General features: G+C 41.3%; 2 long non-coding RNA genes across 3 annotated transcripts; one reads left to right on the plus strand and one right to left on the minus strand.

The window, feature by feature from the left end:
• The first annotated feature begins 3,965 nt into the window (after positions 1–3,965).
• Positions 3,966–10,429, plus strand: LOC118559336. Of its 2 annotated transcripts, XR_004928790.1 has the most exons (4): positions 3,966–5,028; positions 5,778–5,997; positions 6,114–6,260; positions 9,088–10,429. It is a non-coding gene; the product is annotated as an uncharacterized LOC118559336 (long non-coding RNA). The 2 variants fall into 2 exon arrangements; XR_004928789.1 differs by lacking the exon at positions 3,966–5,028 and having other exon boundaries at positions 5,770–5,997; positions 6,114–6,228; positions 9,088–9,609.
• LOC118559337 lies at positions 5,762–6,115 on the minus strand. Its single transcript, XR_004928791.1, has 2 exons — positions 5,881–6,115; positions 5,762–5,798 (listed from the first exon to the last, which is right to left on the minus strand). It is a non-coding gene; the product is annotated as an uncharacterized LOC118559337 (long non-coding RNA).
• Positions 10,430–13,116: the final 2,687 nt, after the last annotated feature.

The following is a 13,116-nucleotide window of genomic DNA, read 5'->3' on the forward strand; positions in this document are numbered from 1 at the left end:
CATCAGGTTTCCAGTCTCTGCTCCTCCCATAAAGAGTCTGGATAATGAACAGTCTCTGCTGCTCTCACAGCTTTATCCAGACCAGATTAAAGGCAGAGAGCTTCCAGAAGAGAATGATGGAGAAGAATCCATCAGGATACAAGATCATGGAGATGCTTCCACTTCTTCAGAGGCTGAAGATACTGAGGAGGATGAAGAGGACAGTGATGTAGAACACCCTCTGTCTGAGCTGAAACACGTGTCAGACTCTGAATATAAGAAATGTTCTACAGAGAAGAAAAATGTGGACTCACGAAGGAAAGTCCAGACTGGAGGGAAGCTTAGCTGTGAAGAGTGTGGCAAAACATTTATTAGAAAATCAGCTTTAAACACACACATGAGAATCCATACAGGAGATAGGCCTTTCTGTTGTGATTTATGTGGACAAAAATTTAGACTAAAATCTAATTTAAACACACACATGACAATCCACACAGGAGAGAAACCTTTCTGTTGTGATCTATGTGGACAAAGATTTAGACTAAAATCTAATTTAAACACACACATGAGAATCCATACAGGAAAGAAGCCTTTCTGTTGTGATTTATGTGGACAAACATTTAGCCAAAAAGCACATTTAAACACACACATGAGAATCCATACAGGACAGAAGCCTTTCTGTTGTGATATATGTGGAAAAAGATTTAGCCAAAAAGGAGATTTAAACATACACATGAGAATCCATACAGGACAGAAGCCTTTCTGTTGTGACCTATGTGGACAAAGATTTATCGATAAATCAGGTTTAAACAGACACATGAGAATCCATACAGGACAGAAGCCTTTCTGTTGTGATCTATGTGGAAAAAGTTGTATCCGCAAATCACATTTAAACACACACATGAGAATCCATACAGGACAGAAGCCTTTCTGTTGTGATCTATGTGAAAAAAGATTTAGCCAAAAATCAACTTTAAACAGACACATGAGAATCCACACAGGGCAGAAGCCTTTCTGTTGTGATTTATGTGGACAAAGATTTAGCCTAAAATCAACTTTAAACACACACATGAGAATCCATACAGGAAAGAAGTCTTTCTGTTGTGATTTATGTGGACAAAGGTTTAGCCTAAAATCAACTTTAAACACACACATGAGAATCCACACAGGAGAGAAGCCTTTCTGTTGTGATCTATGTGGACAAAGATTTATCGATAAATCAAGTTTAAACACACACATGAGAATCCATACAGGAGAGAAGCCTTTCTGTTGTGATCTATGTGGACAAAGATTTAGCCACAAATCAGCTTTAAACACACACATGAGAATCCACACAGGACAGAAGCCTTTCTGTTGTGATCTATGTGGACAAAGATTTAGCCAAAAGTCTCATTTAAACACACACATGACAATCCACACAGGACAGAAGCCTTTCTGTTGTGATCTGTGTGGAAAAAGATTTAGCAGAAAACCTAATTTAAACAGACACATGACAACGCACACAGGAGGGAAAATTACTCTGCTATGAGTATTTACTCAAACTCCACAGTGTTGTTTAATGAGAGATGTTTGTTGTCATTAAAGGCAACAATCTTTACTTGCTATCAATCCATTTTCTTACTCGCTTTATCCCTCATGGGGTCACGAGGGGTGCTGGTGCCTATCTCCAGCATTTCAATGGGTGAGAGGCGGTGTACACCCTGGACAGGTCGCCAGTCTGTCACAGGGCCTTTACTTGCTAGTTTCAGCATTTCTCTAGTAGCTAATTTTTAGTTGACTTAAAAAGATTACAAGTTTTTTTAATTTGTTTAATTTTACAGACTGAGCTACAGCGAATTTCAGAATGCGGTACCGCACACATTTCTCCTTGGCAGTCTTGAAGAAAACATCCTTCATATACGGCCGATCAGCGTAACTCGAGTCGCTGTTGCACGTTCCATAGCAACAATGTTTAAAAACCATGGTCTTAGATTTGGAAAAAGCAGTCGTTTACCGAGTAAAACCTAGGCTAACGCACGTCTCTTACAGCGAAACAACGGCGGCTTTCCAGAGTTTGCCCCACTGCGTACCACGTGATGTGACGTCATCGTGACGTTGTGTTTCTAAAAATAGCTCGCGCGCGGTACCGCATTGAAGCTTACCTCAGTCTGCCATTACCCGCCGGATCATCTGCTAACAACCGCTCTGGAGCACCTCTCGTATCCATCCTTCCTGCTGCTCCCCTGCACACACCAGCCTTCGTCCCTCATCGCCTTCCTCGCAGTCTTCTTCGCCTCACCTCACCTCAGCCTCACTCACCCTCCTGCCTGCGTGACCCCAGCGCTCTCCCGCTTTCTCAGGAGGCTTCCTGGCTCCCAGCGTCTGCCTGGCTCCACAGCGCAGCACCCGTAGTCTTCCAGTTACCTCCGGTCCACCTGCTCCTGCCATCTCCATCATCCCTTCCCAGCCTGGTAAACACTGTCCGTCACATCCTCCACCACTCATCAGTTTTCTAGAAAAGCTCTTAAACAAGGCTCTGTGTTTGGGTTCATCAGAATGTTTGCTGACAGTTTCTGATTACATTTTAAGTTCCCAAGTTAATCTTTTTTTTTTACATTTTTAATCAAATGTATAGCTCATATAACCAACACATTTTTTTTGTTTTAACATTAGCGTTTTTATTCTTGTTTATAACTGTAATTGTTCAGTAAGATAGATGAAATTACAAAAATCAATTACAAGACATTATGAAAACTAATAATTTTTACTTTTTTCACACTTATTTCATTGTGTATCATAAATCGTTTTATGATCAAACATTATTTTAATCTCTTGAACATGTATGTCTTCATATCAATGTAAACCTGTTCTATAAATAAAGCTAAACTTATATTCAGACGCTGGTGAAGATTCTCAGTCATCCAGGTCATGATCATTCCAAAAAAATTAAAAAACAAAACTGGACTTTTTTTCCAAAGTTTGAAGACATTTTGCTTTCCATCCAGAAAGCTTTCTCAATTCAAATGTCTGGAGTTGTGTGGAGGTCCAAGCTTTATATTATTAACCAACAAAGGCCTTTTTATGGCTTTGATAACATGTAAAATGAACAGAAACTGGTCCCCCTTAGTAATGGGGAGCCGTTAGGGTCATTATTGGGCTTACAGGAGTGATGATGTGCTCATTGTATGGAGGTGAGCATTGAGGTGAAGTTTGGTAGGAATCAACCCTGTTGCTGTTATAAATTTTAGAGAGTTGGAATCTAAGGCCTCCTCCTCTGTTTAGGGTTGTTTTTTCTCTCTTAACGTAGATGGCTTCCTTCACACCCCTTTTAAACCATCTGTCTTCTTTGTCCAAAATGTGAACATGTTGGTCCTCAAAAGAGTGTCCTTTGTCCTTAAGGTGTAGGTGGACAGCAGAGTCTTGTCCTGAGGAGGTGGCTCTCCTGTGTTGAGCCATGCGTCTGTGGAGAGGTTGTTTGGTTTCTCCAATATAAAGATCAGAACATTCCTCACTGACTGAACTGCAGACACCAATCCACTCATCTTAGGTTTGGGGGTTTTGTCCTTGGGATGCACCAGCCTCTGTCCGAGGGTCCTGTTTGCTTTGAAATGTTCTGGGATTTTGTGTTTGGAGAAAATCCTCCTGAGTTTTTTAGAGACTCCAGCAACATCTGGGACGACGATGGTTTTGAATTTATTCTTCTCACCATTATGTTCTGCAGCGGGTCTTTTGGATTTTCTTGCTGATTTGACAAAAGCCCAGTTAGGATGATCACAGGATTGGAGGGCATCTTGATGTGTTTCTGTTCCTTGTGCTTCCCTTCTGTTTTAGTAGGACATGCTCGGTCCGGCGTTGTAAGGTTCTGATGACAGAAAGTTTGTGCTCCAGTGGGTGGTGTGAGTCAAAAAGAAGATATTGGTCTGTGTGAGTGGGTTTCCTATACACTTCAATGTTGAGGTTTCCATCTCCTTCCATGTTCACCAAACAGTCCAGAAAAGGTAGCTTGTTGTCGCTGGGATCCTCTCTGGTAAACTTGATGTTGTTGTCCACTGAGTCCACAGAGTTGATGTGTCTTGTGAAAGCTTCCACTTGAGCAAGAAAATAATTATTAGGCAATGATGTAAAGCCTGGAACTCAACACTACTCCAGACATTTGATTTGAGAAAGCTTTCTGGATGGGAAGTGAAACGTCTTCAAACTTTGGAAAAAAATTCCAGTTGTTTTTTTTATTTGGGGGGGATTATATTCAGCACCAATGTTCCTCCTAATTCTTCATGTCTCTGAGTAAACACACAAACTCCCTGAGTATTCACCTGACCTCTGTGAGCAACATCACATGTGCACACTGAGGCTACATTACACCTGTCCAACACCTGAGATTATAACAAGTTACATGGTTTACTAAAAGAATCAAAATACAGCAATAATCTCTTTTAGATTACCTAGTTTAGAAACAATTAATTTAGCCCGATCACATAAAAAAGACAACAGTAGACTCTCACTATTGGACTGTAATGTAGCCATGGGGAATGGTGAAAGCATTTCTGCTGGAATGTCAGTCCTTTTTGTGATACTTTGTGTTTCTATACACTGAGGATGTGGTTGGTATGGCTTTGTCCAGTGAAGAAGATCTGAACTAAAGCATGCTGGATCCCTTCCCTTCCATTGCTGGCAGTAAGGTCATCATGGTCTGCTCCATCCTCCTTCCCTGTGTCGGATCTATGAACAAGGAAACATTTGTGACTCCATGTCCCAGCAGGCTTTGCACCTGCCTTTCTGTTCTGTGTACAGGCTCCAGCAGTCTTAGCTCCTCCCACGCAGTATAAAGAGAGTGGAGCTCAAACCATGCTCTTCTTTAGCCGCTGATTTCTGAGAGCACATTCTGACTGCTTTTGAGACACTTACTGGCAAATCCTCCTCCCCACCTCACTGGAAGCCATCAATGCACGGTCTTGCAGTCTTTGGCTCTATAATTACTGCCAACACAACATGGATACCAGATTGAATGCTCCTGTAAGAATGCTAACCTCTGATCAAGATTTCTTTCTCTGGACCCAGGACATTGTGACAGTGGTCGAGGTTTGTTTTGTGTCAGACGTTGTTTGTCCGGCTCTTTCTCCACAGGTTGGTGAGGTGTCCTGATTGCAGCAGTATCATCAGTTACATTTATTTTAGTCTTCCTCAAATTGTTGCCATACACAAAATTAGTCTCTTTTGGTCAGCAAACAACTTCTTTGACTTTTGTTTCTGCTGTGATATGCTCCATCAACCGTGCCGTCTTACAGAACTTTATTTGGTCCTAAATTAGGTTTAATCCACTAATCAAGTTGCTGAAACATGAATAATTAGTGGGAATCAGATTACCTCACATTTAATTCAGTGTCAAAGATGTGGGAGTGAATATTCAGCCATTATGGTTTCATTTCAGTCACAAAACAGTTAAAACATTTTCCTTTGTTATTGTGCTTTTTGTGTAGGAAAATAGAAAATTATAATCCAGTCAGTTTTAGAATAAACCTGTTAGCACCAAAATGTGGAAAATGGAAAGGGTTGTCTATATTTTCTCTGCTGCTGCTCTTTATGCAGAAAATTAATCCACACACAACTTAAATCTATTTATTAACTGGTGGTCCATGAAAAGCAAAATGCAAACATTTTTCTGTAATGAGAGGAAAGGTGGAATCTGAGCCAAGTAGCTTTGGTATCAAAAATAGATTTTATTGGTTTGACAAAAGATTTTTATGTAGAAAATAAATGACAATAGTTAAAATAAGGCACCCTGGAAACATGAAGTTCTTTTTTCCTTGGTCTTCTTTTAGGGGCACGCTTTGAAGGTTGTGCTGGAAACAAAGAAAGACAATCTTTCTATTTCAATCAGGTCTAACTGTGGCAGGATCCAAACAGCCTGAAAGCTTCCCATACCTCCACCCTCACCAGACTTCAGCTCCTTGGCCTCCTGGATTTGAGCAACAAGACTTTGGAGCCTTTGTGACGCAGCCGTTCTCCGCTCCTCCAAAACACTCCTTTGTTCTCTTGAAGGTAGAACATATTGTCAGTTTCCTCCTGAGCTTTTCATGCGGCACACAGCACTTCCAGTTAGCTGTGCAGAGCTGCCTGCTCAGCCCGCTTTTCTGACACATCCTGTTCCTCTGCAGAAGTCTGCCTACTTGTTGCGGGGCTTCTACTATCTCCTCATTCCCCGTGATCAGCTCCATTCTCTGCTGAAGTTCTCTCCTACTGCAGATGAGACCAGAGTAAAACCCACATGAGGTCCATGTACCGCTAATCACACAATAAATCAGGTCAAAGAAAAGGCATGAAGCCTTGTAATGTGTAGCCTGCTGCATGTTTTCATTACTTTGCTTGTCCGTTTAGCAAACTTTAAAAAAAAAAATTATGTTTTATTGACCATCTTCCAGCCAAAATATGTCAAGACATTACTTCTTTGTGAATTTTGAGGTCCTTCCACAGCTAACTGCAGCAATTACCTGAGTTGACAGAATTTATTTCTTATAAGACCATAACAGAGATGCTGTTCATAACAAATTAAGTAATTTTTCTCCAGACTGTAAGAAAATTATTTCTGGATGTTATGACAGAAGTTCTCACTAATGTAGGAAGACAGTTTTTCTAAAAGGGGTTTGCTGATGGGCTCACCAGTGGGGGTTCTAGACCAAATTTAGCAGGGGGGGCAGGGTCAGGCCAGTGTTTTTTCACAGGGGCACAGAACAAAAGATTGGGGGGGGGGGGACTTAACAGGTCAACATTTAATCGTTTAATATATTAAGTAAGCCAAAGAGCCAATTGTGGCTCTGGAACTGCAGGTTGCAGTCCCCTGATCTTTTCTCAATACAGCGGGAGCTTAATGTGAAACAGCTTAATTTTTAATTATTGTTATCTTTTAATATGTATTTTTTAATATTTTTATTTTATTACTGGGTAAAAACAAAAGAAAAAAATACATCTGATCCAAATGACCAGTCAGTCACGGTATCTTTGTCAGCATTTATCACCCTAAGAAGTTTAATATGCTTTTAGTACAGGGGCCATAAGAGGGACCAGGAACAGTTCTACAGGGGCACAGGCCCTGTTGGCCCCTGTCTAGAACCGCCCCTGGGGCCCACCCTCCCCACATTACAGTAGAATCCATTAAGATTTATATTTAAAAACTGTTTAAATGCATACTTTGAAACATAGAAGTTACAGGAGCCACATGCATTTTGCTGCATTTCAAGAACTATGTAAATAAAGCAAGTTACACATTCCCAGGCAGGTTAAAGTAAAGTAACGAAGATTAATTTCTTCTAATATATCTAACCACTCTTATTTACATTTTTGCCTATATTGCTCCTTTTGTGATTCTTGCAATCATCTATTGAGTCTACTTTTATATCTTTAAATATTTTAATTTTCCTGAACTCCTTGTGTAAAAAAGTTTGTAAAATATAGTTGCTTTTTAAAATAAAATAAGTGTGTACAAATACACTTAATGTGACTTAACCCCAAGACAAACGTTTGTGACAAAGAATATTTTTTTAAAATATTTGCTGAACTGAAAACAGTTTAAATACTATTACTATAATCAAATCAAATGTAGTGCATATTTTTTGTTTTAGAGGTAAATAAAGACTAGTTTTGGTGGCTCCTTAGGGGGGGGCCCGGTGACCTGCGTCCGGGCGAGGGAACACTACGTCCATTTATTGTAATCATCATAAGGAGGCATTGGGTTGATCTTTGTCTGGTCCCTCACCTAGGACCTGTCTGCCTTGGGTGACCCTACTAGGGGCACAAAGCTCCTAACAGCATAGCTCCTAGGGTGATTGGGACACTCAAACCCCTCCACCACGATAAGGTGGCAGCCCAGGGAGAGGTCGCCTCCCTGGTGAGGTGTTCCAACCGGGGAGGAGACCCAGAGGGAGACCCAAAACACGCTGGAGGGACTATGTTTCTCAGCTGGCCTGGGAACGCCTTGGGATTCCCCCGGAGGAGCTGGCCCAAGTAGCTGAGGAGAGGGACGTCTGGGCCTCCCTACTGTAACTGCTACCCCCGCGACCCGACCCCAGATAAGCAGAAGAAAACGGATGAACGGACAGAATTGTGATGTTATTACTCTGCCTAAAAAGTAATTGCAACTCAACGGTTCTGATGCTGCTATTGAATGACCCACCAACATGTTGCAGTTAAAACTGCTTATATTGAAAAAGGAGAAGAATATTCCAACACTAATCCCAAGGTGTTCCCAGGCCAGCCTAGAGATATAGTCCCTCCAGCATGTGCTTGGTCTTCCCCTGGGCCTCCTCCCAGTGGGATGTGCCCGGAACAGTCAAAGCCCTCCACCAGGATAAGGTGGCAGCCCAGGGAGAGGTCGCCTCCCTGGTGAGGTGTTCCGGGCCCGTTCAACCAGGAGGAGACCCAGAGGGAGACCCAAGACACGCTGGAGGGACTATGCCTCTCTGCTGGGAACGCCTTGGGATTCCCCCGGAAGGGCTGGCCCAAGTAGCTGGGGAGAGGGACGTCTGGGCCTCCCTACTGAAGCTGCTGATCAGATTATGGATCATAAACCAGCCTTTTCAATTTAATTGTGATGGTCATAATTTGTTGATTAAGGTTTAAGTTTGAGTTAGGAAGGCCTTAAACTAAATTTTCAAGAATCAAGAGTCTTTTTTATTTTTATTATATAACCATAGTGAAATTTTGGTGAGACACTCAGAATGATAAGAGGCGGACCCAAATTAAAAACACTTACAGAAAAATGAGACATAAGCATCCCTAAAGGTCACTCTCAAAAATGTTAAAACTATCAGAAAAATAAAAAGAATTAAATGTCTAAAACTTTTTGGACTCTTCAAAGAAAATTTTGAAAAACTTACAGAATAAATGTTCTAAAATATGCAGAAGGACAAATGCAGCATGTAGTATTTACATAAATGCAGCTTGTGCTGAAACAGTCTATAAATGGGCTGCTGGTTTATTTAATATTCAGAAGTGCTGCTTTTGCTCTGGTTTCATTGTTATGCCCAATTATTTCTCCAAGGTGCACAAGGGTGAGATTCAGCCAAACCACATTTAACACCGATTATCTCCTCTGTGAAGAAAAGTCAAACTAAGGGGTTTTTGTCGTCTCCACAGATGAGTTCAGACTTTCAGGATGAAAGCTGAAGACGTCTCCCTCTGCTGCTGTTCCTGCATCCGTCTTTAAGGCTCCAAGCCCACTTCCCTGCTGGTGGTTCTGCCCGTACGCTCTGTGTTCCCTCATCATGTTCAGGTTCCTCTAGTTGGGTCAACTAACCTCCTTCACTCTGCTGAAGACTAACAAAACTCAGTTTTTACCTGTTTTATTTTCTATGATGAAATGTGACTCTGCATGCCGTGCTGGCGTTTAAATGTTTAACTCTGAGGTTCTGGACTAGTCCAAAAATAAAACCTATTTCTATTTATGTAAACATGAAGTAATATACTGAGGAAAAATAAAGTCTTTTTCTGTAAGAACCGGGCTCCTGGTGGTTTGAAGAGCTTCAGTGGCTTCATGAAGCAGAGCCGTGTGAGGAGACTCTGCAGGTGATGATCTGTGGAGCAGAACCAAGAGCCTTCAGACCAACAAACCACCTCCTGATCAGCCCTCTGCCTCAGCTGGAGCTTGAGCTTCTGGCTCATTGCTGGAGTTTTTTTTTTTTTTTTTTACCAAAATCTGTCATTTTTATGACACAAATGGCGCCCGAGAACCCTTTCTGGTGTGATGAGCGGTGGCTCAGAGGAGTAAGAAGTGAGCTGTGGAGTCACAGGTTGCAGGTTCACCTCCTGGACTAGACCACTTTTACCTCCATTTTCCCTCTATTGAAAGCAAAAAGCAGCAAGATGTCCTCTGGAGTTGAACCTGCAACCTTTAGATAACAGTCAGCCAACCAGCATGTCTTCTTACTCCCTGAGCTACTCGCTCATCTACCAAAACATCCACGTTTCTCGTATTTGACTTAAATTTCGGGGTGTTTCTGCAAAAAGAGGCGTCGACATCCCAAAAAGGGGCGTCGACATCCCAAACCTTCGTCTCCTCCTGGAAAACAGCCCAGCAGGTCCAACCAGAACTCTGAGCAGCTGGGTTCTGCTCCACAGCTTCTGCTCTGGCTTCACTTCAGAAGCCAGTTTCTCCTCAGAACATGAAAAACTGTCTTTTTTAATTTTTTTTTTATTTCTGTCAGTCTGTCCTCACATGCTGGAAATGGTCTATGTTTTAAAATGATCAGTTTAACTCTTAAAATCTTTCCAACCAGTACTTTGAGTTTGAAGCCTGAGAAGGTCCAACACCGCCTGGAGCTCTGATTCTGGTCCAGTTCATGAAATACAGATAAAATAGGTGGATATTTGCTAAATATTGAAGAGCTACTTACCTGGTGAGGAAACAGACGTGTTGAAGAGGAATAAAAGTCCAATTTAAATCAAGTTGCAATAGTTATGCATTTAAAAAAGGTAAACTTTGAATTACCACTAAAACAAGGGTTCTGAAACTTTTCAGATAACAACAGATAGATAGATAGATAGATATGAGAATCAAGTTATAATAGTAAAAGATTAAAGTCATAAAATTAAAATAATATTTAAAAGTCGGTTTCACAAATAGGAAAATATTTAATCTTTTAGCACATCAGCAGAAAATCATCTCATATCCCACACTTTGGAAAACCTGCATTGAAATATACAACAGGTCCAGTTTCTGATACATTTGCATCAACATAATGCAAATATAAAATAAAGTCCTGGAAGCCAGAAAAATAATAATAGTAGTAGTTGTAATAATAATAATGAAATTGTTTTATTAGATTTTTCTCAAGTGTACATAAATATATGTCACTGAGGCGTGGCTCCATAAATACACATGAAGAAGAAGAAGCAGAACAAACACGGTACATTCAGAAAGCTGCAGCAACACAAACAGAACGTCACATGACTCAAGGAGCTGCAGCTCAGAGCCGCTCTCATCGTCCGTTGCCTCCTGCTGCAGCGCTGTGCTTTATCACCACCAACCATGGAGAGGCTGGTTCTGACCCGAGGACTGGAACGCTGCACAGCTTGTTCTGCTGGCTTTGGGAACCCAGACAAAGAGGAACACAGGAGAACGTCTGCAGGGCTCTTCAGAAACAACTCAAGGTAAAAACTATCTGAGTCTCGGGGTCCTGAGAGGAACCAGCCCCCCCCCACACTGTACCCAGCCTGTGTGGTTACTCGGTCCCAGTCACCAAAACATGCAGACATCTCACTGATTCTCTGCTGGTGTCCTCGTTTCCCAGTGAAGCAACTAAAGAGTCCCCAGGTTTTAGTCCTGCTGACTTAGTGTTTGGACATTCACCTGCTGCTCCACTTAAAGCCCTGAAAGAGGAAGTTTTAATTCTGACTACTGGATCAAATCAAAGGGTTGCTCCATGTGCTTCCTCCATCCAGACCGGGTCAGGTCAAAGGTCAGACTGTCAAACAGGAAGTAAAGGCTTCCACTTCCTTTTATAGGGCGGGGCAAAGCAGGCTCTAGTAGCAGGGCTGGATTTCTGGGTAACTGAGGCCAGAACACGTCTCTACAGTCTGTCTGTCCATCTGATCCATGAAGAAACTGAAGCTGACATCAGGGGACACCAGAATCACAGCTTTGTCATCAGAACCTTCACAGTGGAGCAGCTGCTCTTTAGACCAGGGTCTCAGGAGAAACCTGTCTCTGATGGTTTTACTCTGAATGGAGATCAAGAAATGTTGCCTTTTGTTCTTCATTTGGTTGTCTGAGAACTTTACACTTTGAAACCATCATGTCCAACAATTTATCAGCAACCAGAACTTACCAGAACCATTTCAGCTTAACTTTGGTTTCATGTTGTAGTGACCATCCAACAGGTCAACACTTGTTTCAAGCTTTTTATCGTTGCTTTTCCTTGTTAGCTTGTTAGTCTTCAGGAGCCTTCAGAGAAATGAGCCTACAGACCACACAGAATACTTTCTACAGACTGAGCTGTTTGATCACACAGCTGAAACACTTTCCCTCTATGACCAGTCTTTGTTTTCACTAAGTCACTTCGCAGCGTTAGAGTTTAAGTAATCTGAGCTAAACAAGTGTAAAGTTGCAGGAGGTCTCACATTTAGTGCACATTATTTTACACATTTTATCAGGAGAAACATGAATGAATAATACATGTTAATCTAAAGAGACTCTGCAGCCTGTGGAGGAAAATAAAGAAGGTGCTTAAGGTCTGTGCAGGGTCCCACCTCAGTTACTGTCTGCAACAACTACCCCGTCCACTAGAGGGAGCACTGATACTTCCACCAGCTCTGCTTCAAAGTTAAACAGGAAATAACTGCAGTCACTGATTTTATCAGACTGTCATATCTGTAAAACAACAAAATAAAGCTATTATTCAACTTGGTTTATTCTTTACCTATCGGTTAACTTAGCTTTTTGTCTCTGTTCTTGTTATTAAGAATTAGAATATTTATTAAAAAAAACAATGATAAACATATTTTAATTGGATTAAATTGGATAAAGCTTGGGATCAAAGCCTGAGAAGACATTAAGAGCCCAAGTGTGAAAATCAAAAGTCCAGAAAAAAGACAGTTGACCTGACAGCTCAGGATGATGGAATCAAGGACTGAGAACATCTAGAGTCTCCATTCAGTTCATCAACTGACCAAAGACCTGATAATAATGAGTCTTTAGCATCAATTATGTTTAGTTACTTTAACAACTTTAGACATTTCTCTATTGCTTTAATGAAATTCAAGTTGACTTTAGTTGGTAAAGTTTAAAGCAAATTCCCATTAGCTGCTAAACGTCCAGATGTCAGCTCCATTTATCAGATTGAGCCGATAGATCAGAGATCATGAGTGAGAGGCTTTAGGATACAGCAGAAAGACGTCTGGTTGGATAGCTCAGGATGTTTGCTCAGATATCAGCACTATGGAGGTCATGAGATCAAGACAGATGAGCTCCTTGTTTTAAATAAACCCAAAACTGAACAATTTGAGAGAAATTTGAACAAGATAGGAAAGAGTTAAACCAGTGTCAGTCAGTAGCTCAGTGTGATAGACTGTAGGCTGGTAATCTAGAAGGTCTGAGTTCAAATTACTATCAGGCTCCTTATTGTTATGAAGAACCTTAGAGTCTGTATTTTGAGGAGTCCAGGATTC

This window comes from Fundulus heteroclitus, unplaced genomic scaffold (genome assembly GCF_011125445.2).
Source record: "Fundulus heteroclitus isolate FHET01 unplaced genomic scaffold, MU-UCD_Fhet_4.1 scaffold_278, whole genome shotgun sequence".
Classification (NCBI taxonomy): Eukaryota; Metazoa; Chordata; class Actinopteri; order Cyprinodontiformes; family Fundulidae; genus Fundulus; species Fundulus heteroclitus.